This window comes from Aquarana catesbeiana, linkage group LG07 (assembly GCF_042186555.1).
Source record: "Aquarana catesbeiana isolate 2022-GZ linkage group LG07, ASM4218655v1, whole genome shotgun sequence".
NCBI lineage: Eukaryota > Metazoa > Chordata > Amphibia > Anura > Ranidae > Aquarana > Aquarana catesbeiana.
In genome coordinates, this window is record NC_133330.1 from 166,144,240 (window position 1) to 166,171,853 (window position 27,614).

Sequence of the window (27,614 nt, forward strand, 5' to 3'; positions counted from 1 at the left end):
TTGATGCCCCATGTGCCCCATGTGCTTTTTATACTTTGGATCCAAGAAGCTTCATAGAGACACAGGGATTGATATGAAGATGAGAGGGGGGTGACTGCACTTTAGCACTATTGTTACCTTAGAAATATTTTAGGCTGATAGTCCGTAACATCTGCTTGTTGATACTGGGAGATGCTTATTTCAGTGCATGCCTATTTTTGGAATTCACAAATTTTTTGTGTATGTCAAAATTAGAATATTACTTTTCTACTATAGTATGCAATGTATACTGTTTTCTGTACTGCAAAAAGTCCAATAAAAACTGTTAGGATGCACGGGTTAGATGCACTTTAGGGCCTCATGCACACTGGTTTATTGTAAATGCTGTTTATTCTGATAGGAGAAAATCAATGTTAAAAACTCACGTAAGCTGCATTTTTTCAAACCAGTTTAGCAGAGTTTAACAGCGTTTAGAGTTTGGGCATTTATTTATTTCATTAGCCAGAATTTCATTTTTTTCTGGCCATTGAAATAAATAAACGCTGAAGTCCTAAACGCGCCTAGCGTTTGGCACTTTTTGGCTCTTTTTATGCCCAAACGTTACCGAACGTGATTCGTCTACATTCAGGAGAAGGAGCTATGACTGCCTCTAAACTCTGCTGCTCCTAAAACTAATAGGCTTTTATTTAGGTGCTTTGGCCAAAAAGCCCCAAAAATATCAATTTAGGAGAAGCAGTGTGCATGAGACCTAAGGGAGCTGCAAGCCTTTTTTTGTTTTCTTTTTTTTTTCTTTTTTTGGAGCATGCATGCCTTCATTACTGCACAGACTCACTAAATTAATTCAGAGAACCAGCAGAGCCAATAACTATTAAAAACTGGAGTTAGGCCACAGGTGCATTGCTCATGAGTGCAGGTAAGAAAGGTCCTTAATTACAGCACGAAAAGCAGTCATTGGCTGCCTAATGCTTGTCATACTTCTAAATAAACTTAAAGGGGTAGGATGGTGAGTTTTATGTTGACTGTAGACTCTCTTTTTCTCCCTCATAGTATCACATTTTAGGCTGAGTTTGCCATGCAGAGTGGCTCACAGAAGAGGTCCAGTGCGTCCCTGTTCACCATTTCAGGTCCGATTTTGGTCCAAACTTTTGGTTGATTTCGAACCTGAAAGGGACCAGAAGATGCGCAGGACTCTTGTGCAATTCGCTCTGCAGCCGTAGAGAGCTGCAGAGCAAGAGAAACCCGCATTCAATTCGCAATAGTGTGAACCCAGCCACAAAGTTAGAATTCAAACTGAACCTTTCACATATACAATATTGTTTCTTTAATCAGCTTCTAATGAGGTAAACTGGGGTAGAAGCATGTTAGGAAAGCGTTGTTGCAAGCACATTTTTGTTGCCTTGTTATGTTCTAAGATAACAATAACAACAAAAAAAGATAACCAGCATTGTGTAATCGAGATATAAGCCCCAATTCACAAAGTCATAAGGTATTTTCAACATTGACATGCATGCATGTTTCCCCATGTGTTATCCCTTTAAAAACAATGCAAGTACAAAATACCTGTTGATTCACCAAAAGTTTGGTGCTCCTAACTTTTTTTGGCTGACAGCAAAGTGCTTTTGCAGCACTGAAATACCCAATAGTGTTGTGAACCCTGCATGCTAGACTACAGAACTCCCCAAATCCCCACCCCTCTCTAGTCCACTCCACATGCATATATATCAACTTTAGGGATGAGCCGAACACCCCCCAGTTTGGTTCGCACCACAATATGGGAACAGAAAAAAAAATTATGCGAACATTGTAAAAGTCTATGGAACACAAACGTGAAAAATCAAAAGTGCTAATTTTAAAGGCTTATATGCAAGTTATTGCCATTAAAAGTGTATGGGGACCTGGGTACTGCAACAGGGGACATGTACCAATGCAAAAAAAGTTTTAAAAACTGTGTTTTTTTTTTCAGGAGCACTGATTTTATTATTGCTTAAAGTGAAACAATAAAAATAAAATATTCCTTTAAATATCGTGCCTGGGGGGTCTCGTTAGTCTGCCTGTAAAATAGTGCACTTTTCCCATGTTCATAACAGTCCCGCAGCAAAATGACATTTCAAAAGGTAAAAAATGTAATGTAAAATTGCTTGTGGCTGTAATGTATTGCTGGATCCCGGCAATATACATAAAAATCATTTTAAAAAATGGTAGGGGGCTCCCCCCCAGTCTATTACGAGGCCCTTTGGGTCTGGTATGAATATTAAGGGGAACCCTGCACCAAAATTAAAAAAAAATGGTGTGGGGGTCCCCCCAAAATCCATACCAGACCCTTATCTGAGCACGCAACCTGGCAGGCTGAAGGAAAAAGGGGGGGAGAGAGCGCCCCCCTCCGGAACCGTACAAGGCCACATGCCCTCAAATAGGGAGGGTGCTTTGGGGTCTTTGACAAGTACCCCCCCCCCAAAAAAAGTGTCAAAAAAGTAAAAATGACAGGAGACAGTTTTGGCCAATTCCTTTATTAAAAAAAAAAAGAGTCCCGCGATGTCCATCCATCTTTAATCACAGCATCCGACGGTCCTGAGAAAAAAATAAAAAAAACGGAAAAACTCTGCGTCCCACCGTCTGCCGTCTTTTTGTTTTGACAGCTCTTATATAGCCAAGGGCGGGGCCACCCACTGACTTAACCGAGTGACCCCGCCCCTTCTGGTTTTCCTTCTTTTTTTTGGGACCATCGGCGCCATGATTAAAGATGGATGGACATCGTGGGACACTTTTTTTTTTTTAATAAAGGAATTGTCCAAAACGGTCTCCTGTCATTTTTAATTTTTTGACACTTTTTTGGTGAATGGGCAGTGGTACATTGTACCCCATACCTATTCACATAAGGGGGCCGGGATCTGGGGGCCCCCCTTGTTAAAGGGGGCTTCCAGATTCCGATAAGCCCCCTGCCCACAAACCCCCAGAACTACTGGGCAAGGGTTGTGGGATGAGGCTCTTGTCCCCATCAACATGGGCACAAGGTGCTTTGGGGGGACCCCAAAGCACCCTTCCTATGTTGAGGGCATGTGGCCTGGTAGGTTTCAGGAGCGGGGTGCTCTCCCGCCCCCCCCCTTTTCCTGCGGCCTGCCAGGTTGTGTGCTCGGATAAGGGTCTGATATGGATTTTGGCGGGACGTCATTTTTAATTTTGGTGCGGGGTTCCCCTTAAAATATATACCAGACCTGAAGGGTCTGGTATGGATTTTGGTGGGACCCTATGCCATTTTTTTTTTATTTTGGCACGGGGTTCCCCTTAAAATTCATACCAGACCTGAAGGGCCTGGTATGGATTTTGGGGGGGACCACCACACCATTCTTATTTAGATTTTGGCGCAGGGTTCCCCTTAACCACTTCAATACACTATATTATTTATACTACACTGCATGAATTTAGATACTATACTGAATATTTAATCACAGATAACAGTATCCATATATATATATATATATATATATATATATATATATATATATATATATATATATATATATATATATATATATATATATCTATATCTATATCAAATACATTTCCTGCACGTCACTAACTAAGCTGCCTAATCTCTCTTCATTCATTACACTATACGACTGCCATGTAAGCAGCAGCCTTATATAGTGTGGGGCATGGACATAGCCCCCTGAGCCATGATTGGCACCCTGCCTTTGGCCAATTATGGCTCTCTCAGCAGAGCGCGCTGTGATTGGTTAAAGCATGCAGGTTAGGTGCATGCTTTGGCCAATCATCATACAGCAATGCACTTATGCATTATGGGGTGTTTCGTAGGGCTTGAATTTCCAGCGAAAGCCCCATATGTTCAGTTCGTATTAGAGCAAACGAGCACCTGATGTTCGAGAAAAACTTACGTTCGACTTGGACTGCGGGCTCATCCCTAATCCACTTATTTGCCAGCGAAACAATACCGCTACTTTGATGTTTAAGAGCCTGCCTACACAATGAAAAGACTCTCAGGAGATGTATTTCTGGGAACGTTACTACAGTGATCAGTGCTGGGACAAGGCCATTTGGTGCCCAGGGCGAAGATGGCAAACTGCGCCCCCCCCCCCCCATTTTTAAGAAGGAATCAATGTCGTTTCAAAACAAGAATATACTTAAAACAATACAAATTCAATTATCACCCCACACACAGTATTTCACCCTTTACATGACCCCCCCCCCCACAGTATTGTTACTCTTATGCCTGCTAACAACCCGCCCAGGGCCATCTTCAACCACTTGCTGACCAGCTCACTACCATATACGTCACAATGGCACAGCTGGGCAGATTTAAAAAAAAAAAATTTTATTGAACAATTTACATTTTGAACATAGTTCTGCAAATTCAAAGGAAATACTGGAGAAATGCATAAAACAAAGAAATGTGGCTTATACACATATAGACACAGCAGATCAAAAACTTATTCAGATAGCCACCTCTGTATCACCCCTTCCACTGCCACCTCTGTACCCCCCTTCTATAGCCACCTCTGTATCACCCCTTCCACTGCCACCTCTGTATCCCCCTTCTATAGCCACCTCTGTATAACCCCTTCTATAGTCACCTCTGTACCCCCCTTCTATAGCCACCTCAGTATCCCCCCTTCTATAGCCACCTCTGTATACCCCCTTCTATAGTCACCTCTGTATACCCCCCTTCTATAGTCACCTCTGTATACCCCCCTTCTATAGTCACCTCTGTATACCCCCCTTCTATAGCCACCTCTGTATACCCCCCTTCTATAGTCACCTCTGTACCCCCCTTCTATAGTCACCTCTGTATACCTCCCTTCTATAGTCTCCTCTGTACCCCCCCTTCTATAGTCACCTCTGTATACCCCCCTTCTATAGCCACCTCTGTACCCCCCTTCTATAGTCATCTCTGTACCCCCCCTTCTATAGTCACCTCTGTATACCCCCCTTCTATAGTCACATCTTTACCCCCCCTTCTATAGTCACCTCTGTATACCCCCTTCTATAGTTACCTCTGTACCCCCCTTCTATAGCCACCTCTGTATACCCCCCTTCTATAGTCACCTCTGTACCCCCCCCTTCTATAGCCACCTCTGTACCCCCCTTCTATAGTCACCTCTGTACCCCCCTTCTATAGTCACCTCTGTACCCCCCCTTCTGTAGTTACCTCTGTATACCCCCCTTCTATAGTCACCTCTGTACCCCCCTTTCTATAGCCACCTCTGTACCTCCCCCCTTCTATAGTCACCTCTGTATACCCCCCTTCTATAGCCACCTCTGTATACCCCCCTTTTATTTTCACCTCTGAACACCCCCTTCTATAGCCACCTCTGTACCCCCCTTCTATAGTCACCTCTGTACCCCCCCTTCTATAGCCACCTCTGTACCCCCCTTCTATAATCACCTCTGTACCCCCCCTTCTATAGTCACCTCTGTATACCCCCCTTCTATAGTCACATCTTTACCCCCCCTTCTATAGTCACCTCTGTATACCCCCCTTCTATAGTTACCTCTGTACCCCCCTTCTAAAGCCACCTCTGTATACCCCTCATTCTATAGTCACCTCTGTACCCCCCCTTCTATAGCCACCTCTGTATACCCCCCTTCTATAGTCACCTCTGTACCCCCCTTCTATAGCCACCTCTGTACCCCCCTTCTATAGTCACCTCTGTACCCCCCCTTCTATAGTCACCTCTGTACCCCCCCTTCTATAGTCATCTCTGTACCCCCCTTCTATAGTCACCTCTGTACCCCCCCTTCTGTAGTCACCTCTGTATACCCCCCTTCTATAGTCACCTCTGTACCCCCCTTTCTATAGCCACCTCTGTACCTCCCCCCTTCTATAGTCACCTCTGTATACCCCCCTTCTATAGCCACCTCTGTATACCTCCCTTCTATAGTCACCTCTGAACACCCCCTTCTATAGCCACCTCTGTACCCCCCTTCTATAGTCACCTCTGTACCCCCCCTTCTATAGCCACCTCTGTACCCCCCTTCTATAGTCACCTCTGTACCCCCCTTCTATAGTCACCTCTGTGTACCCCCCTTCTATAGTCACATCTTTACCCCCCCTTCTATAGTCACCTCTGTATACCCCCCTTCTATAGTTACCTCTGTACCCCCATTCTAAAGCCACCTCTGTATACCCCCCATTCTATAGTCACCTCTGTACCCCCCCCTTCTATAGCCACCTCTGTATACCCCCCTTCTATAGTCACCTCTGTACCCCCCCTTCTATAGCCACCTCTGTACCCCCCCTTCTATAGTAACCTCGGTACCCCCCCTTCTATAGTCACCTCTGTACCCCCCCTTCTGTAGTCACCTCTGTATACCCCCCTTCTATAGTCACCTCTGTACCCCCCTTTCTATAGCCACCTCTGTACCTCCCCCCTTCTATAGTCACCTCTGTATACCCCCCTTCTATAGCCACCTCTGTATACCCCCCTTCTATAGTCAACTCTGTATACCCCCCTTCTATAGTCACCTCTGTATAGCCCCCTTCTATAGTCACATCTTTACCCCCCCTTCTCTAGTCACCTCTGTATACCCCCTTCTATAGTTACCTCTGTACCCCCCTTCTATAGCCACCTCTGTATACACCCCTTCTATAGTCACCTCTGTACCCCCCCTTCTATAGCCACCTCTGTACCCCCCCTTCTATAGTAACCTCTGTACCCCCCCTTCTATAGTCACCTCTGTACCCCCCCTTCTGTAGTCACCTCTGTATACCCCCCTTCTATAGTCACCTCTGTACCCCCCTTTCTATAGCCACCTCTGTACCTCCCCCCTTCTATAGTCACCTCTGTACCCCCCCTTCTATAGTCACTGCTGTACCCCCCCTTCTATAGTCAACTCTGTATACCCCCCTTCTATAGTCACCTCTGTATACCCCCCTTCTATAGTCACATCTTTACCCCCCCTTCTCTAGTCACCTCTGTATACCCCCTTCTATAGTTACCTCTGTACCCCCCTTCTATAGCCACCTCTGTATACACCCCTTCTATAGTCACCTCTGTACCCCCCCTTCTATAGCCACCTCTGTACCCCCCCTTCTATAGTCATCTCTGTACCCCCCCTTCTATAGTCACCTCTGTACCCCCCCCTTCTGTAGTCACCTCTGTATACCCCCCTTCTATAGTCACCTCTGTACTCCCCTTTCTATAGCCACCTCTGTACCTCCCCCCTTCTATAGTCACCTCTGTATACCCCCCTTCTATAGTCACCTCTGTACCCCCCCTTCTATAGCCACCTCTGTACCCCCCCTTCTATAGTCACCTCTGTACCCCCCCTTCTATAGTCACCTCTGTATACCCCCCTTCTATAGTCACCTCTGTACCCCCCCTTCTATAGCCACCTCTGTACCCCCCTTCTATAGCCACCTCTGTACCCCCCCTTCTATAGTCACCTCTGTACCCCCCGTTCTAAAGCCACCTCTGTATACCCCCCCCGTCCACAACCCCCTCTGTATCCAAACCCCCCATTCTCTACCTCCGTCCACAGCCAGCATTGTAATCCTCCCTTTAGAGTGCTCACCCCTTTTCACAAATTCCTCCCCCTCCTTCTCACAGATCTCATCCTCACTCCGTGACACTGCACCTTTCTGGTATGTGTGTGCGCTCTTTCTCCATTCCAACGCACAGTCTCAGATCTGTAGCATACAGCCAGAACACTTCACTCTGTTCTGTGCTGTGCTAGAGAAGTGTGTGTGTGTGTGGGGGGGGGGGTGACGGGACAGGGGAGCACGGACGACCGCTCTGCCTCACTCCCTGTCACAGGACAGCCACTCCGATCCTGCAGCTCCTGACAGAGGGAGAAGCAGGACGAGTCGGCGCTTACACACACAGCCTGCAGCTGTTCTCCTCCCCTGTCAGTGTGGCAGCTTGTGTTAACCTGGCCAAGAGAGCAAACGGGGGAGGATGACACAGCTGTGTTCGTGACCGCTACACCGGGAGAACTATTCTAAGGCAGCGCGGGCTTCAGGGGCAGCTGCTTTTGCTCTGCGTCAAAGAGTGCCCTGAACCCGCCCCCTCTCACACTCCGTCTAGGGCACTCTCCCCTCTCGCCCACCCCTTGTACCGGCTCTGACAGTGATGGAAACTGAGCTACTCCTGCAAGAATTTTACAAGCATGTTGATCAAATTCCAGGGAGTAATAAAAATTGTTTCATGCTACAGGAACAAGGTAAAATAAATGCTGGGACATATTTTAGAGAAGCATTGAAGGTTTAGAGGTAAATCTAGGTAATGCCTGGACATACCCTTTAACTTAGACCAAACATAGGAGCAACAATGAAGAGGGATCAGAGATTCCTGATGCAGAAGGATACATGACTGTTGTACCACTGGCATCATTACTGATGGTTTCCAAAGGTTACCCCCTTTTCAGGCAGTTCAGACTACAAAGGATCCATACAACACTTTACAACTATGGGACGTGTAACTTGATCTCACTGTTTTCACACAGTCATAGACAGGCTTTACACCCCATTCACACTTGTGTGACTTTGGACATCAAAGTTGCATGACAAGTCATACCCCAGGTTTTCCAATGATAACCATTCATATATGTGTGACCTTAAGTCATACCAACTTCAAAATAGTTCATGCACTACTTTGGTCTGACTTTCATACAACCTGAGGGCCATAAACATATTAACCTTCAAACGTTGCATGAAAAACATATCTGATGCGCGGTAGCTCCATGAGCGGTCGCTCGTTCTGAGAGCTCTGCTCCGGCCTGCATCCACCGCCACAGCTATTTTAAGCGGCAGAACCAGACGATCGGACCCCCTCCTCACCTCCTGGAGTCCTGAGGGACCCCCTCGCATGACCGGGGGCTCAGCCAGACGGGACCTATCCCGATATCTTGATCCCGGCCCTCGGATGAGGGCCGGGATCAAGACCACCCCCAACGAGTCCCATCCAACCCTTATGGCACAAGCAACAAGCCAAGAGATCCAAAGATGGACGTCCTCCTTAATGAAAAGTCTGCTATCAACATTGCTTTCTTCTCCCCAAGATCTCCTGCGGTAGTCTTCTGTCATTGGGACGCTGACTTTCCAAGCCCCCGTTTACCTCTGGTAGGGTTTAAGCCAGAGATTCATTGATTCTGAGACGTTTTCATTCTGCCTCATTTTTCTCAGGACTCCTTCAATTTTCTTTTTATGGTTCTAGTTTTGGTTTTATTTTTTTGGCGGTATGGCTGGAGTGGCTGCACTTCGCCTCCACGAGTTTCGGAGTGGTATTTTCCCTCCCTCGGAGACACCTCCACAACCCTCTTTTTTGGGGTTTTGCTCCTTGGGAAAACCTTGCAGGGGGTGGCACTTTGCCCCCTCCTCCTGTAAGTTATGGAATTTGATTTACATTGCTTTTGACATGTCTTGTCTCTCCCTCTCAGGGTTGATCTTCCCCCAATGTCTCCCCTCCTCCTCTCATCTATTCCCAGAGTCACTCAGACGCCCGACAACGCACCTACAATCCAGATTCCAAATCTCTCAGGCTGTGAAGGCTTGGACACATGCACAAATCTTGAAGTCTCAGGTAGGCATGTGTTGTATGATGCGCACATCCCCCCCTCTGATCCATGCATTCTGACACACTCATTCCTCCCCCCCCTCCTATGTATAGCCACGCACAATGTGCAGGGAATGAACTCTCCGGTCAAAAGACGTAAACTATTTAACCACTACAAGTCACAAAAAATCGCAGTTCTTTTATTACAGGAAACTCACTTCCCATCCTCGTACAACCCCTCCTTCTTACATGGGCACTACCCTCAGTTTTTTCTTTCCAATGCTGATAATAAGACTAAGGGGGTGGCCATTTGCTTTGCAAAACACCTTAAATTTCCCCCCTCCGAAGTTATTAAAGACCAAGCGGGCAGGTTTCTTTTGGTAAAAGGCACGATTGAGGGATCATTGTACTCCTTTATTTCTTATTACACCCCAAACAAGGGTCAGGCTTCCTTTTTCTCTACTATGATGTCCACACTAGGTCCGCAACTTGAGGGGAAAATATTAATGGGAGGAGACACAAACCTCCCTTTTGATGTTTCTCTAGACAAATCGGGGTCTGGACCCCCTCGTTCTAGAAACCTCCAAAACAAAGTACTGAGAGCCTCCACACTGTGTTCCCTAGGCCTTGTGGATATCTGGAGAGAAATGAATCCCAGATCCAAAGACTTCATTCATTACTCAGCCCCGCATCATCTCCACACCAGAATTGATCATATCTTTATTCAATCTCGTACAATCCCCTGGGCTACTAAAGCAGTTATTAGGGACACCTCCATTTCAGATCATTCTTTGGTTCTCTTATATATGCAACAATCTCCCAACCCAGGCAACAAATTCATATGGCGCCTTAACGAAGGGCTCCTAAGTGACCCAATCTAATACTCGATCCTAGCAAAGGAAATACAGGAATACTTCCGTTTAAATAATACTGAAGAGGTTTCTCCGGAAACGTTGTGAGCAGCTCATAAAGCAGTCCTCAGAGGAAAGATCATTTTAAATCTCCACTAATCTTAAAAAAGAACGCACGGCAGAAATCAATAACCTCCGGTTAAAATTCCAATCTCTGAGTGGAGCCCATAAAAGGAACCCCACCAAAGATTCTCTAGAGGCGCTGGAAACCGTGCGGACATCTTTAAACCTGGCCCTCACCTCCGAGGCTGAGAAACAGCTTCGGTGGTCAGGAGCCCGCTTCTACTACCAAACTGATAAAATAGGAGCTAAATTAGCAGCCAAATTGTCACCAAGACCGCGATCCGTTACCTTCCCCAAAATTCGTACTCAATCGGGTGATCTATCTCAAAACCCAAAACGCATAATGGAAACATTTCATGATTTTTATACTTCACTATATAAAAAGGAACAAACAACACCTAGCCACTCCATTTTGGACTTCCTAAACAACCTCACCCTTCCCAAATTATCTCCTGAACATTCGGACCTCCTAGATGATCCAATCTCTGACTCAGAAGTTCTCAGGGTGGTTAAGCACCTGAAACAAAACTCAGCCCCGGGACCAGACAGCTTTTCCGTTGGATATTACAAAAAATTTGGCCCTATATTAACCCCGTACTTAGTCAAATTCTTCAATTCTCTCAGGTCTGGCTCTCCCCTGGATAAAGCCCTAAACCTTGCTTTCATATCGGTCATTCCAAAACCCGGCAAAGATACATCTCTGGTCTCCAATTACCGTCCTATTCTCCTTAATCAACAATGATCTAAAAATTTTAACAAAAGTACTTTCCAACCGGCTAGCATCCTGCATAGCTCTTTACATCAATAAGGACCAGGTGGGCTTCATCCCGGGGAGACAAGGACCTGACCAGATCAGGAGAGCAGTTGACATCATCTCACTTCTCAATTCTTAATGGGATGGGGGCCCCCCACAAAACAGTTATTTATTATCAATCGACTTGCAAAAAGCTTTTGACACAGTCACCTGGCCTTATTTATTCAATGTACTAGAGCGCTGGGGTTTTGGTCCACGTTTCTTGAGCATTCTTCGAGCCCTGTACTCTGACCCATGTGCACAGGTCAGACTGCAGGGCTACTACTCCGAACCGCTTGCTATAGAAAAGGGAACTAGACAGGGGTGCCCTCTTTCCCCCCTTCTATTTGCCATAGCCATGAAATCTTTGGCTATTGCTATTAGAAATCACCCTGATATTAGAGGGGTGTTATGTGGTAAACAAGAGCACAAATGCGAGCTTTTTGCTGACGATTTGTTGCTCTTCGTGACTTCCCCTCTGATATCTACTCCTAATATCTTCTCCTTGCTTGATAAGTTTGGAGAGGTATCTGGTTTGCAAGTTAACATTTCCAAATCTTCCGGCCTGAACATTACGGTCCCTCCCAATGTTTTACGTAGCTTATAAAATCATTTCCCGTTTTCCTGGAAAGAGGCTTCACTTCCTTACATAGGGGTCAATCTCTCCGCAAGTATAGCCTCCCTCTACTCATCTAACTACCCGGCCATCTTCCGCAAACTGATATCAGACCTCTCCCTTTGGGATAGACATAACTTATCTTGGCTAGGCCGTATTAACGCAGTCAAAACGATCCTCCTCCCCGCATACTTTACTTATTCAGATCCCTGCCCATCCCTATCCAAAAATCGCAAGTACACCTGCTCCAATCCAAAATCATAAAATTCATTTGGGGCTCGAAGGGAAGTCGTTGTGCACAAAATATCCTATTCCGGCCTAAATCACAAGGTGGTCTAGCCTTACCTAACATTTGGTGGTACTATCAGGCAGCTCAGCTGGCCCAGATTTCCATTGTATACTCAAAGGGCCCGAAACCTGATTGGGTATCAATGGAGCGTCATGCAGTCCCTCTCCACACGATTGATTTTTTGCTTTGGTCCCCCACTAAACTGAGACCATCCATTCTAGCCCCCACATTATCCCACTCTCTGGCTTTATGTGACCGGCTACATAAAAATCCCTCCCTGATCTCCACCTTCAAACCCCTGACACATATTTTTCATAATCCCGACTTCCCACCAGGAATGAACATTTTAGCGTTTAGCTGGTGGCTGAATAAGGGATTACTTAGAATAGGGAACTATTTCACATCCACAGGCCCTCTTTCTCTGGCATTCTGTACTAGTAAGCTTGAAATGCCTCCAGCTGAACGTTTCCGTTTTAAGCAAATACAGCATTTTCTTCATTCCATTTGGCCAAATAAATCTGAACCCCCCACAGTCACTAACTACGAATTATGGTGCGCGGGTGCAACGGATCAGAGAGGGGGGATCTCCATCATGTATGCCTCGCTTGCCTCAGTTGTGTCCAAGCCTCCATACGCCTTATCCTGGGAAAAAGACCTTGATATCTCTTGGGAAAGGGATCAATGGTTCTCCTGCTTTCATCGCTCTTTTAAAGGAATCCTAAATGTTTCTCTAATGGAGGCTAGCATTAAGGTGCTCATGAGGTGGTACAGGGTTCCTTCTCTCCTTGCAAGGATATATCCAGATGCTTCCCCGCTGTGTTTCTGCAGGTGTAACCATATAGGGACACTGTACCACGTATGGAGCTTATGGAACAAAGTATTCTCAGTGATCCGCAAAGTAACCACCGTTCAGATTACTCAAAACCCAGAGATTGCTCTACTGAATCTGAAAGTGGAAAAAGTTGATAAATATACCCAACAACTGATCTTTTTTATCCCGCTGGGAACCAAAATCACAATAGCTTCTTGTTGGAAAAAACGCAGGGTCCCTTTTGCAGCGGTGAAGCATAAAATATCCTGGATTATGGCGCAGGAGAAGATAGTTAGCATTATACAAGACAAAGTTCGCACTTTCGAACTCACATGGGAACCCTGGGCTAATTTCTGCCATATTCCCTTATGCCCTGGCGTCAGACAACCGGGTCAACAGGTGCCCTGAGTGACTCTACTGATAATCCTTATCACTTGCGAATCTCTTCTTACCCTTCCCTTTTCTCCTCCCTCTGGTCTTCCTTCCTTATCCTTATATTCTCTCAGTTTCTCTTGTTGATTCCTCTGAAAGCTGGATAGCCCTGACACTCATTTAATTGCTTATCTTAGGAGAGGTGGGGAGTTACCTTTATAATTCCTGGGATCCTTGAGTCTAGGGCTATTTAGCTGTAAATGCCTCCCCCCAAGCTAGACTATATATAGCTAAGTTGGTTAGGTCACTTGACCATAGACATTAGTGGGGTAGGGTTTTTCAAGTTTCTAGATTAGAATAATGATATAGGGTTCTCCCGTATAGGGCGGACTCGGCCGGGATTGGGGGTTCGGGAGGGGGGGGAGGCCCCATGCCCGCAGTGTGTTCCCCTATGGGGCGGGCGCGGACGCCTCCCCTGTTCACTGAGCCCTCGCAAATCCGAGAGCTGTCTTTTCTATCTCTATAGTCGTATTACCACCCCCAACCAAGTGTTACCTCTGCCTCTTCTAGTCGTTTGATCTTGCAGAATATACATCCTGTCTCACTCTTGCTAATGAGACATGACATTCCTAGCTAAAACTCTTGATATGTATAAAGTTATAGCACAAAATGTTGTTCATCACATCCTGTTTTGCGAGGCTTCGCTTCGGATTTATTTGTACTTTCTGTTCCCTTACGTCTTATTTCTTTGAACTGCATGATACAAATGTTATGACTAAACTTCTATTAATAAAAATTTATTGAAAGAATAATGTATCTGAATGTTTTACATGCAACAGTGGGTCCAGCTTTGCAGAGGGACAACAAGTAACATCCAAGTTCCACCCATCCAAAGTTGCGTCAAAGTTGCGTCAGTCGTGCAACTTTGGAGTAGTAATACAATACACCATGTAGTATAATATGAAAAACAATTGTTGAACTATTATATCAAAGCAGACAACAGGCAAATTAACTAATATTTAATCGGGCACAAATGATTCATTTAGGCATTAGTAGAGACAGTTGTAGGGTTAAAGAAAGCACAGAAATGTAAATTAGTACTAGTAATAAAATCCATTACACATTCCAAATTTTGTGGAGTATCTAAATTGCCTAGGAATACTCCAACAGTTCACCTCATTAAAACAGAACTCCTGGCACAGGGATTTTTGTTAACCAGTATGTAACCAAACGTTACTTCTGATGGGGTATATGCCATGCTTGGTCCTTATCCGCACGGATAATGCCGGGACACTAGTGGCATTAGAAGATTTTCTCTAGCAGCACTTGAGGCTATCACCGGTCAGAAACATCATCTGGATACCATCTGGCCATTCAGCGCAATCCAAGTATACCACGTCCACAGCCACCCCTCTGTCCAAGGTTTTACTTACATCCTCATAAAAAGAAATCAGGTTTGTTTGACAAACTGAATAAGCTTGAGAGCAAACCAAACTAATGACTCGGAACCTTCTTAATTAATACAGCTACTGGCACTAATCACAATCTCATAAGTGCATAAATGTATAAAAACAAATAAAATGCCATGCTATATTAAGATTACCAATGTGATATGACACATATAAAAGAATGAAGATCAGCAAACCGTGCAGGATATTAAACATAATAACATATAATGTATAAAAAGTCCATTGTGCTGGTAAACTAAAACAATAACAGATGAAAAGTGCTGCACTATATTGAAGTAACCAATGTGATGCGTCACATATAAAGTGCATGAATGACATGTACATGAGTGCAAAATTCATTCATGAAAAAATGTCCATTGTGCTGTCAAAGCAAAATCCTGTGATAGTGCTCTAAAATTGATAAAGGTGATAACAAACTTGTGCTCCCCCCGTGTGAATCTGCTCACCTCAGGGCATTTGACCGCACACCTAAGTTTAGTCAAAAAACGCCTGTGAACCACTCCTGGGTTCTATGTGAATGAAGCTCTTTGGGATCCTGAGATATCCAGCAGTAAGTTCTGCCGTCCATATGTAAAAAATAAAGTCTAAATGGTGTTTAAAAACATATTTTATTTATAAAACATCAATCTGGGTACTCACATCTTCCAGGTGCTGAAGCACACCACTGCACCGTCCTGTCCCCTCCCCTACACGCATATTCAACACAAGGATCAGTCACGTGTCTTCCTCAGGGGGACAATCCCATTCACATAGAACCCAGGGGTGGTTCACAGGCGTTTTTTGACCTGAAGTGTGTGTGCCAGTCAAACGTCCTGAGGTGAGCAGATTCACACGGGGGGGAGCACAAGTTTGCCAGCACAATGGACATTTTATATATTATATGTTATTATATTTAATATTACGCACTAAGATATTCATGCTTTTATATGTGTCATATCACATTGGTAATCTTAATATAGCGCAGCATTTTATTTGTTTTTATAGGCTTGTTTGACAACTTCTGTCTTTCATGAATCCATGCTGTCTGTTGCTTAAAATATTTTTCCTGACAGGCTCCATGGTAGCATACGTGTGGGTTGACCCCGCCTCCATAACTACCCAATAGGACCCCTCCCTATAAATTTCAGCTGTGGGCTCTCAGCCGTGTTCCTTTTTTGTCCTCCTCTGTAGGACCTGATGTTTGGTTCTCCTACCTGAAGACGATGTCCCGCGATCGTATCGGCCGACTGATGTGATGTCTCATCCCTCCAATAAGCCTTGACTGTTAGCAGGGTATGGAGTGTATTGCAGAGTAAGCGCTGAAGAGCTGGAGTCATTTTTGAATGAAAAGCGCGCACAGGCCGATTGCCTAGCAGTATGCAGGTGGCCATTATCTGCCAAAAGCCCGGTGTGTGTATGGATGTTCCGGCCGAGTCGATCGTAGGTGGTGGTGAGCATATATCGCCTTCATGGCAGCAGTGTATATATTTGTTGTTGTTGTTTTTTCTCTCTCTGTATGCTCTTTGTCAAATTGCCTATGCAGCGGCTGGTTCCCTGTGCGTTCCAGCCGCCGCTCCCTCTACTTCCGGGTTCTGTCTGCGTTCTGCGCAGGCGCAGTTCCGGAATGAAAGCGAGGCCTGGTTTCGCGCATGCGCACGACGACCGTGGGCCTGGCGCGGCCGTGACGTCACGCGGCGCCAATTTTAAAAGCCTGGGGAAGCTTGCAGAGCTCGGGAATGATCGTGGGCATAGCGGCGACTTCCCTGAGCATCTGCAGAGCCTTCCCCAGGTAAGTGCAGTACAGATGGGTCTGTGCTTGCTGTTTTGCTTTCTGGTGTATCTGATTTACTCTGTGTTCACCTGCAGTGATTCCCAGCATCAGCCATGGACTCTTCACTGCCTCCTGGTGGCCAGTCCTCTCGCAGCAGGTAGGATTTGAAAGTATATTTCTTTACTTACCTGCTGGGGGGAAGAGAGCGGAGTGTAGGGCATCATTCTGACTTGTGCCTTTCTCTCTCTCTATTCCTGTCTTCCTTCTTTCCTTAGCCCTTCTAGGTCTGATCAAAGACAAAGTAGTTCCCGCAGAAGGAGCGGGTCATCTAAATCACACCACCGGCATTCCTCCTCTGGCTCTAGACACCATGGTTCATCCTCTAAGTCTAAAGACCACAGTAGAGGCTCTCCTCACCCCCCCTCATCTCATAGGGGACCGGAGAAAATATGTTGGGGATGCAGGGCCCCAGTTCCTGCCAGCAAGTCTCTATGTGACCGCTGTTTTTCTAAAGCAGCTAATGAGAGGGAAGGTGCAGACCAACACCTGGAAACTCTAATCAAGCGAGTTGTGAAAGAATCACTGCAGGAGAGAGACGCTGCAAAGCCTCGTGATTCTCCTCAAGATCCACTGATTCCCCTGTCAGAAGAGGGTCCAGTTCCTGAGACGTGGGAGTCTTCTCAACCTAGCCACCAGTCAGCTCCCCCCTCAGATAGTGGGTCAGAAGCAGATGATCCTGGGATGGGCTTTGAATATGCCCTGGTTCCTTCTCTGGTGAAAGCGGTTAAAAACGCTCTGGTTTGGGAAGATCCAGTTATTTCTCCTGCTAAACAGAGAAAGTTTTTCAAACAGCTCAGCAAGGAGCGTCATTATTTTCCTTTCCTCACGGAAGTGGGAGCTATAATTTTTGAAGAATGGGGCAAGATAGATAAAAAAAGCTCTATGCAATCCAAAGTCGCAAAACTATACCCTTTCAAGGAAGAAGAGGTTAAACATCTTGAGTCAGCTCCCTTGGTAGATGCTGCATTAATGAGGCTTGTGAGATATGTGACTCTGCCTCTTGAAGATACAGTCTCATTTAAAGATCCGCTAGAGAGACGGATTGATGCCGACCTAAAAAGGATTTACCTGACAGCAGGCACAGTGTGCAAACCAGCTCTGGCCTTAGCAGCAGTCTGTAAAGCTTTGGAGGCATGGTCAGAATGATTCTCTTAGAGGTATCTCTGAAGAAGCGGCTAAGAGCTCCCCTATTCAGGAAATCAGGCTTGCCTCTGCCTTTCTGGGGGAGGTCTCTATTGACATTGTTCGCCTAGTGGCTCGGGTGATGTTGTCGTCGGTCACCGCCCGTCGGGCCTTGTGGCTGCGACCTTGGTTGGCGGACCCAGCCTCTAAACAGGCTTGGTGCCGTATTCCATTTGAGGGTTCATCCCTCTTCGGCAACAAGCTGGATAGTGCCATTACCCCGGCTACGGGTGGTAAATCGGGGTTCCTCCCTCAAGACAGGCGTTTACAGAATCAAAAACGCACCTTTTCAAGATCGCAGAACACCGACCGTGCAAGGGAAGCACGTAGTTATAGGCCTGGTCGGGAATTTTCTAGATCCTGGAAATCCAGGCAGTCCTCTTTTAAAAAGCCCACAAAAGGGGCTTCTACCAGTAACCAGGACTCCACTAAGTCCTTTTGAAATTGGGCCCGCTCAAACATGTCAGGTGGGGGCTCGCCTGCTCCACTTCCGGCATGTTTGGGCGGCCTCAATTCGGGATTTCTGGACTGTCAAGACAGTGTCCTCAGGCCACACCTGGGTTTTCAACAGCACTCCCAGACTAAGATTTATACCAACAAATCTTCCAAGTTCAGAAGAGAAGAAACAAGTTCTTTTAGCTTACATAAGCTCTTTATTAGCTCAAAACGCAGCCATTCCTGTTCCAGATGGCGAACGAGGAGAAGGCATGTATTCTCCTCTGTTTCTGGTACAGAAGAACGGCACATGGAGGCCTGTTATAGACCTGACTCATCTCAACCGGTTTATCCGAAAGGAAAAATTCAAGATGGAGTCACTATTAACGATTCAACAATCGGTTCATCTAGGAGATTGGCTGGTGTCAATAGACTTGAAAGACGCCTACTTTCATGTCCCAGTGGCGGCAGACTTCCAAAAGTTCCTTCGCTTTGCTGTAGGCGACCAACACTTACAGTTTACCTGCCTTCCATTTGGTCTCACAACATCACCTCGGGTGTTTTCCAAGGTTCTGCTGGCTGTTGTTGCTCTGCTCCGAGTCAAAGGAGTTCGCCTTCACCACTATCTCGACGACCTCCTCCTTCTAGGCCAGGACAAGGGTCAGCTTCTAAAGCACAGGAGTCTAGTAATTTCCACTCTCCAAGAGTTTGGGTGGCTCCTGAATTTGGAGAAAAGTCACCTGATTCCATCTCAGTCTCTCATATTTCTAGGTGCCCATTTCAACACACTAGAGGGCACCATCTCGCTACCAGAGGAGAAGATCGTGGTGATCCGGGACAGGATCCGTTCGACTCTTGCTTCATCTCACCTTTCCGCTCTTCAATGTCTGAAGGTGATCGGCACAATGGCAGCCACCATTCCCATGGTGAAGTGGGCTCAATGGCGCACTCGCCCATTCCAGAAAGGGTTTCTCCAACAGTGGGATTCTCCCAGCAAGAATCAGCGCATCCTTCTCACTCCATCCATGAGAGAGTCTCTCCTTTGGTGGCTCCAAGGAAAAAATCTCCGCAATTGCCATTCGATTCTTCCCATCACATGGGTCACAGTGACCTCAGATGCCAGCAATCGGGGCTGGGGTGCTCATTGCCTGTCAGAAGTGGCTCAGGGCAGATGGATCTCGCCATCTCAGAAGACTGTATCCAACATTTTGGAACTTCGAGCGGCCTTTCAGGCGCTCAGATCCTTCTACCATCTGATAAAGAACTCCTCAGTGATGCTCCGGTTGGACAACACAACCGCGGTGGCCTATATAAGGAAACAAGGTGGGACTCGCAGCTGGTCCCTCCTAAGGGAAGTGGAGCCAATCATGAACTGGGCTCAGAAGAATCTGTCCAACATTTCGGCAGTCTACATTCCGGGGGTCCAGAATGTTCAGGCGGACTTTCTGTCCCGTGTTCAAATGGACAACAACGAGTGGTCCCTGCACAAAGAGGTGTTCAAGTGGCTCCTGACACTGGGAGTGTCTCCAGAAGTGGATCTGTTTGCATCCCCATGCAACTACAAACTCACCAAGTATTACTCGAGGTTCCGGGATCCCCAAGCATATGGGATAGATGCCCTCACGGATCGGTGGAGGTTCAACAAGGCGTATGCCTTCCCTCCGGTTCCTGTGATACTCCAGTTTCTCCGCAGGCTCAGAACAGAGGAAGTGGAAGTCATGGCAGTGATACCGTTTTGGCCCAACAGGCCATGGTTTCCCCTCTTATCTCTCCTCAGTTATCGGGAGTCAATCCCTCTGCCTCTCAGGGCGGATCTTCTGTCCCAAGGTTCTATCCTGCATCCATGCCCTGCTCATCTACATCTCAGGGTTTGGTTTTTGAGAGGGGAAGGCTTGAAGCCTTAGGTTGTCCAGAAGAAGCCATCCCGACGCTTCTGAATGCCAGACGGAAGAGCACTAATAGAGTGTATGAACGTATCTGGTCCAAGTTCACAGAGCACATGGCCTCTAGACCTAATCCTTGTGGTTCTCCAAAAGTCCAGGATATCCTCAGCTTTCTGCAAACAGGGTTGGATTTGCCTCTAGCAGTAAGTTCCCTTCGTGTGCAAATATCAGCCATCTCGGCTTTCACAGGAATTTCATGGGCTAACCATGCCCTGGTTCGCCAATTCTTCAAGGGTGCTATCAGGCTAAGACCTCAAAGGAAACCGAGATTCCCCAAATGGGATCTTCCCCTTGTTCTAGATTTCCTTTCCACGCTTGGAACAGATCCTGATAATCCTCTATCAGTTAGAGACCTCACACTCAAGACCGTCTTCCTGGTGGCAGTAACTTCAGCCAAGAGAGTGTCTGAAATCAGGAACTTAGGTTCCAAAGAGCCTTTCCTGACCTTTTTCCCGGATAGAGCAGTATTAATTCCCATGTTGGGCTCAAACCCTAAAGTGACATCTATTTTTCACGAAAATCAGGAAATTGTATTGCCTACCTTTAATACAACAGAAGGTCAAGAAGTTCATCCCCTTGATGTGGGACATACTTTGAGTCAATACCTGGAAGCTACGGAATCATTTAGACAGACGGACTTCCTTTTCATTCTTCTGCAAGGGAAAAATAGAGGAAAACGGGCCTCAATCAGATCCATCTCTGTTTGGATAGTACAGACCATTCAAAGGGCTTATAAAGCGAAGGGCTTGGCTCCTCCAGAGGCAGTGACTGCTCACTCAACTCGGAGTATCTCAACCTCGTGGGCGGCTTCTCTTCATGTCGCACCCGAAGTTATATGTAGAGCGGCTTCCTGGTCATCTATCAATACGTTTGTTTCTCACTATTGTGTTGAACCTGCCGCTTTGTCATCCATTAATTTTGGTTTGAAAGTGCTGTCAGTGGACAGTGTTAAATAAATTTATTTTCTCGCTCAGCATTGTTCCCACCCGGGTGTGTTTGGCGAGTTATTTCCCACACGTATGCTGCCATGGAGCCTGTCAGGAAAACGGAAAATTTATATCAAATACTTACCGTAATTTTCCTTTCCTGATAGGCTCCATGGCAGCAGGAGTCCCTCCCAATGCTGGAGTAGGCTAGTTACGAAACACGGCTGAGAGCCCACAGCTGAAATTTATAGGGAGGGGTCCTATTGGGTAGTTATGGAGGCGGGGTCAACCCACACGTATGCTGCCATGGAGCCTATCAGGAAAGGAAAATTACGGTAAGTATTTGATATAAATTTTCCGTTTTTCCAGCAAGAACTCATCTATGTGGTCTTTTATTAACCACTTCAGTCCCAGAAGGATTTGCCCCCTTCCAGACCAGGCCATTTTTTGTGATACAATTTTGAAAAAAACACAATATTTTGTACTTTTTGCAATAATAAATATCCCCAAATTTAAAAAACAAAAACAAATTTTGAGTATGATCGAGCCTATTATTCGTGGTTTGGGAGGGTCAATATTTTAAAAATGGATATAGTACCTCGTTTTCTCTATCTATTCCAAACTATACCCATAGTGGCCCCCCGTTCCTTTTTTGTTACTCTACAATCTGCTTTCATAAGGTTTATTTGGGGTTGCAATAGACCTAGATTACAAAAGAGAATCCTATCTCTCCCTAAAGCAAAGGTGGATGTAGGGGCACCAGACCTATATTATTACCACGTTGCAGCGGTGTTAACTAGACTAGTAAAAAGGGTTCTATCATTCTCACCTTAAACAATGGGTACACATAGAACAGTCGATTGCCCCTGTTGTTCTCCAGCTGCTTCCCTGGCTAGATATCGCTGCCCATGGTCCACTTTCTTCTTTATCTTTTCTTACAGCGCATTTACTGCGTATTTGGGATAAATTGCAAACCCAATTAGGACTTTCTCCTAAAGTGGGATTAATGACGCCTCTGTTCGGTAACTCAGGGTTCCCTCCGGCACGGAGACGTTTCTTGTTATGGAGTAAGGTGTCAAATCGTTGAATATCTCAAATCATTTGCCAGGGAACTCTTCCATTGCTATCAAATTTGATTCCTATATAGAAGGAATCAACCAGACTGGCTGGAATATCGGCAACTATCATCTTTTCTTTTCTCCTTTCCTTCCAGGGATGTACTTTATAGAGAGTCAGATACCTTTGAGTCTCTTCTGTTACAAGATATTATACCAGAGCACATTCTGTCTGCAGTGTATAGGGTTCTTATTCTTAGACTCCATCCATGCCTCCTGGAGTTTACAAATAAGTGGACTTTTGACTTCAACGTAAAATTAAATCAGAGGAATGGGAAAAAGCGTTTACCCTTACACATAGTATGTCGTCAGCAACTAAGGCACATGAGATGAATTTGAGATGCTTCACCGGATATATCCAAATGTCTCAGACCTTTGTTGGCTAAGGGTTCGCTATTGCATATCTGGTGGGAATGTCCTTCTGTACGTAATTTTTGGGATATGATACTCCAGCTTCATACTCGTGCAACTGGGGTAACTATTCCCAACACGCCACAAATTACTTTGCTATCTTATCTTACCTGGCTCATATAAAAGCATTAAAAAAGGCCTTTTAAGGCATTGGTTGACAGCTGCAAGAGCAGTTATACCGCGCCATTGGCGGTCGGCGTATGCTCCATCGTTGATTGAGTAGGTTTCAGAGATGGACCATCTCGAGATGATGGAAACTCTTCTGTCACAGGAATTGGACACTTATGAACAATGTTGCCAAATTTGGCTCCCTTGGAAGGTGCTAAGGGAATCCCTTGAACTACGGAATCTATATATGGGTTGGCAGTAGGACATGAAGTTGGTTCAAAGTTGGGTTGAGCGAGGTGATTTTGGTCTGTGTAGCTATTTCTGGTAGTTTTATTTATATCTATATATATAGATATATAGATATATCTATATATATAGATATATTTTTGTAATCCACCCCCCTCCTCTTTTTTGTTTTTTGGTTTTTTTTTGTGTTTGTTTAGTGTTGTTGTGTTTTGTGTGATATACCTACACCACTGTGGAAGTTGAAGACAGGGAGTAGGAAACTATATCTTTTATCTATTTGGACGAAGGAAGATAAGGCAGGGTTATTTTTCTTAGGGTTAAAAAATCTGAATGGTCTAATGTATCACCATGTGTTTTTTTTTTTTTTTTTTATATAACATATGAGTTTATTGATGAATAGACTGTCCCTAGTCTTATTTCCTTTTTTTTTTCCTCTCCCTTTTTGTAGGGGCTCCTGCAGGGTGTTGGCTTATGTTTATATGTAATATGTCCTATGTTTATACATTATTGTAATTTTATATGTTTTTTTATCATTACCTATAGTGCATGGATAATGTTTTTGTTATATAAATTTAAAATTTTCAATAAAATCAGAGTTGAACGGAAAACTAACACCCCAGGATAAGGATACTTGGTTTAAAAAAAGTGACAGTCATTTTCAGAAGTCCAATAAGATTTTAAAATAACCGTCACATTGCTGAAATTAAATATACTTTTCCTTGTGTTTAAAGCTTTGTGGATTCAGCTTTATGGCTTTAGATTGTAAAATCTTTGGAGCAGGCAACCATATTGATGGTTGAACGTTCGCTGTAAAGCACTATCACTTGTTTGCACTATAGATGTGAGCAGAGGCGTTGCTAGGGGGTGGCTATTGAGGCTATAGCCCCGAATCTGGGGCCCATAGCCCCGAGTCTCTAGGGCAGGGGTCGGCACTGCACCCCGCAGACATTATCATAGGGCTGAATGGGGGCGGGAACCACAGGAGTTAACTTTTTTCATTAAACAGCAGGTGATTGGTTGCAATCCTAGTAACCAATTACCAGCCTGTTAATGTGAAAAGTTAACTTCAGTAGTTCCCGCCCCCATCCAGGCCTATATATATATATATATATATATATATATATATATATATATATATATACACACACACGTATATTCTCTACATGTGTATGCCCACCCAAGCGTATGACTTTCTTTACTTCACTGCTATGGGCTCTAGCCCCGGATCTTTTGTAGACCTAGCAACGCCCCTGGATGTGAGGATAGGAGCTGTATATAAAATGATTTCAATGTGAAAAAAAAAAAAGGAAAAAGGAAAAAAAAATGTCTTCATCAGTTTAGGCCGATATGTATTCTTCTACATATTTTGGGAAAAAAATCGCAATAAGCGTATATAGATTGGTTTGCACAAAAGTTAAAGCGTCTACAAAATAGGGGATAGGTTTATGGCATTTTTATTATTATTATTTTTTTTTCTTACTAGTAATGACGTTGATCTGCGATTTTTATCGGGACTGAGACATTGCGGTGGACAAATTGGACGCTTTTGACACTTTTTTGGGACTGTTGACATTTATGCAGCGATTAGTGCTATAAATAGCCACTGATTACTTTATAAATGTCACTGGCAGGGAAAGGGTTAACACTAGGGAGCAATCAAGGGGTTAAATGTGTTCCCTATGTGTGTTCTAACTGTGGGGGGGAATGTGGCTGACTATAGGAGGAGAGAGAGATCGTTGTTCCTGCTTGAACACACGATCTGTCTCCTCTCCCCTGACAGAACAGGGATTTGTGTGTTTACACACACAGATCTCGGTTTTCACTCTGTCACGATCGATCGGGAATGCCCGACAGTCATCGTGCCCGCCAGGCACATGCATCGGTTCTGGGGACAGGAGCCTGCTACAGCATCTTAAAGAGCCAACGTACAGCTACGCCGGCTCGCGCAGCAGTGCCAACCTGCCACAAAATAACTGCGGTGGCTGGTCGGGAAGGGGTTAAACTCTCCAGTATCTTCCCGACTATAAAAGTTAAACTAACAGGTCTATAGTTACTTGGTAAAGACTTTGATTCCTTTTTAAATATGGGCACCACATTGGCCCTACGCCAGTCCAGTGGTACCATTTCAGTCATTAACCACTTCAGCCCTGGAAGGATTTACCCCCTTCCTGACCAGAGCATTTTTTGTGATTCGGCACTGCGTCGCTTTAGCTGACAAGTGCGCAGTCATGCGACATTGTACCCAAACAAAATTGATGTCCTTTTTTTCTCACAAATAGAGCTTTCTTTTGGTGACATTTGATCACCTCTGTGGTTTTTATTTTTTGCGCTATAAACAAAAAAAGACTGACAGTTTTGAAAAAAAAGCAATATTTTTTAATTTTGCTATAATAAATATCCCCCAAAATATATAAAAAAATACATTTCTTCCACAGTTTAGACTGATAAGTATTCTTCTACATATTTTTGGTAAAAAAAATCACAATAAGTGTATATTGCTTGGTTTGCGCAAAAGTTATTGCATCTACAAAATAGGGAATAGATTTATGGCATTTTTATTATAATTTTTTTTTTTTACTAGTAATGGCGGCGATCTGCGATTTTGATCAGGACTGTGACATTATGGCGGACAGATCAGACACTTTTGACACTATTTTGGGACCATTGACATTTATACAGCGATTAGAGCTAAAAATAGTCACTGATTACTGTATAAATAACATTGGCAGGGAAGGGGTTAAACACTAGGGGGCGATCAAGGGGTTAAGTGTGTTCCCTGGATGTGTTCTAACTGTAGGGGGGATAGGCTCACAACAACATGACAGAGATCGCTGCTCCCGATGACAGGGAACAGTAGATCCCTGTCATGTCGCTAGGCTGAACAGGAAAATGCCTTGTTTACATCTCCCCATTCTGCCTCTCTGAAATGGCAGAGCTCAATTCTTTTAAGATCCCTGGGTGGATGCCATCAAGTCCAAGTGCTTTATCCACCTTTATTCTGTCTAAATATTTCTGGATCATATCACTTTTGAGCCATTGTGGATCATTTGGGGATGTGTCAATACCATCCCCATTATGGACATGAGCTCCCCCATTCTCCTTTGTATACACAGAGCAGAAGAAAGTATTTAATACATTTGCCCTTTCTTTGTCCCCAGTCACGCACTCTAGATTATTTTGTAAAGGGCCTACATGCTCAGACCTGACCTTTTTACTATTAATATATTTTTTAATCCTTCAGACTCATCACACTCTCCATCAACTAAGTCCTCTTTCACACTCGCTTTGAGATCACTTCTCACATAGAGACAGACACCACCACCCCTACGTTTTACCCTGTCTTTCCGAAAGAGAGCATAGCTAGGAATATTAATAGCCCAGTCATGAGAAGAATGAAGCCAAGATTCAGCAATATCAATTATATCATAGTTCTCCTCATGCACCGGAGCTTCCAACTCTCCTATTTTGCTTGGCAGATTTCTGGCATTGTGAACAAACACTTTAATTGATTGTCACATTTTGCAAACGTATGTTGCATTTTTTTTACATTTAGTACAAATAGTACAATTTCCAATGGTTGTTTGTAACATAGGAACCTTCATATCATCTGCCATAGCCATCCCCCATCTTTCTCCATTCCAACCATATCACCATATCAGTGCTGTAGCCTATTTTTTGGGTTTTTACAACTATATTTCTAGGGTGTCTAGGGCAGCTTGTTGCATCGGCTGTCAAAAAGATTGCACACATTCATAGTTATAGTGCAGGTGATCTTTTTTGTATTGCATGTCCATGTGCATGAGGCCTTATACAGAGCTGGAAAATGACATACTCTCTGGCAGAGCTCTGCAGAGGTGAGGGCAGCAGGGCTTGTAGAGAGACTTTGAAGCATACACATAGGAGCTGACAAATTAGACAGAAGCAGGTTTAGGTGTTTGAAGACTAATGTTTTTAGTTCTCCACAAGCTCAGAAAAAAGTGTGTGTAAAAGAACGCAAAAAATAGTATGAATATAAAATTATGCATTACCCACATTCCCCAAAGCTTAGTGAATGCAGTAAAGCTGTGCTGATTTCCATCAGCGAATCACGTGCAAGTAAAAAAATCCTGTTTTTTTTCCAATGCACCTACTTTGGTGTTCTTTACAAAGTGAAGCTTCACTGCATTCATTAGGCTCTGGGGAACATGAGTGCAACTGCACTGGCAAAGTGCACCGTCTATTTGACTTTTAAATCATCCTCAATGGTTAGTAAAGAAAGAAAATTTTCTATTTAAAAAAAAAAATTACATCGAAATCAATACTTCTCAAGCAAACACAATAATAAGACACCACTAAAAAAATTTTGCACAATGACTTTTAAAAACACTGCACAAAGCCAAATAATTTTGTATCTCCACACAACTCCAGTAGCATGATTTTCTGCATTTACTGCTGCTGCATTGTGTGTCACTGTACACTACTAGCCATCAGTTTTTGACAACTGAATTTTTCCTGTGTGTTGCAGACAGCTGTTCCACATAGACAATGTTTTAACTTAGGAATACATAAACATGCAAAATTAGGCAGTCACATATGGCTTTCACTACTCTGTGGAGCATTCTGTGACCAGTGATGTATCTGATTTGT

At 44.6% G+C, this 27,614-nt stretch overlaps 1 protein-coding gene across 2 annotated transcripts in view; it reads left to right on the forward strand.

Moving 5' to 3' along the window:
* The window catches only part of DDR2 (discoidin domain receptor tyrosine kinase 2), a 388,089-nt gene that overhangs the window by 7,421 nt on the left and 353,054 nt on the right, over positions 1–27,614 (forward strand). The gene's annotated exons all lie outside the window — the stretch shown is intronic.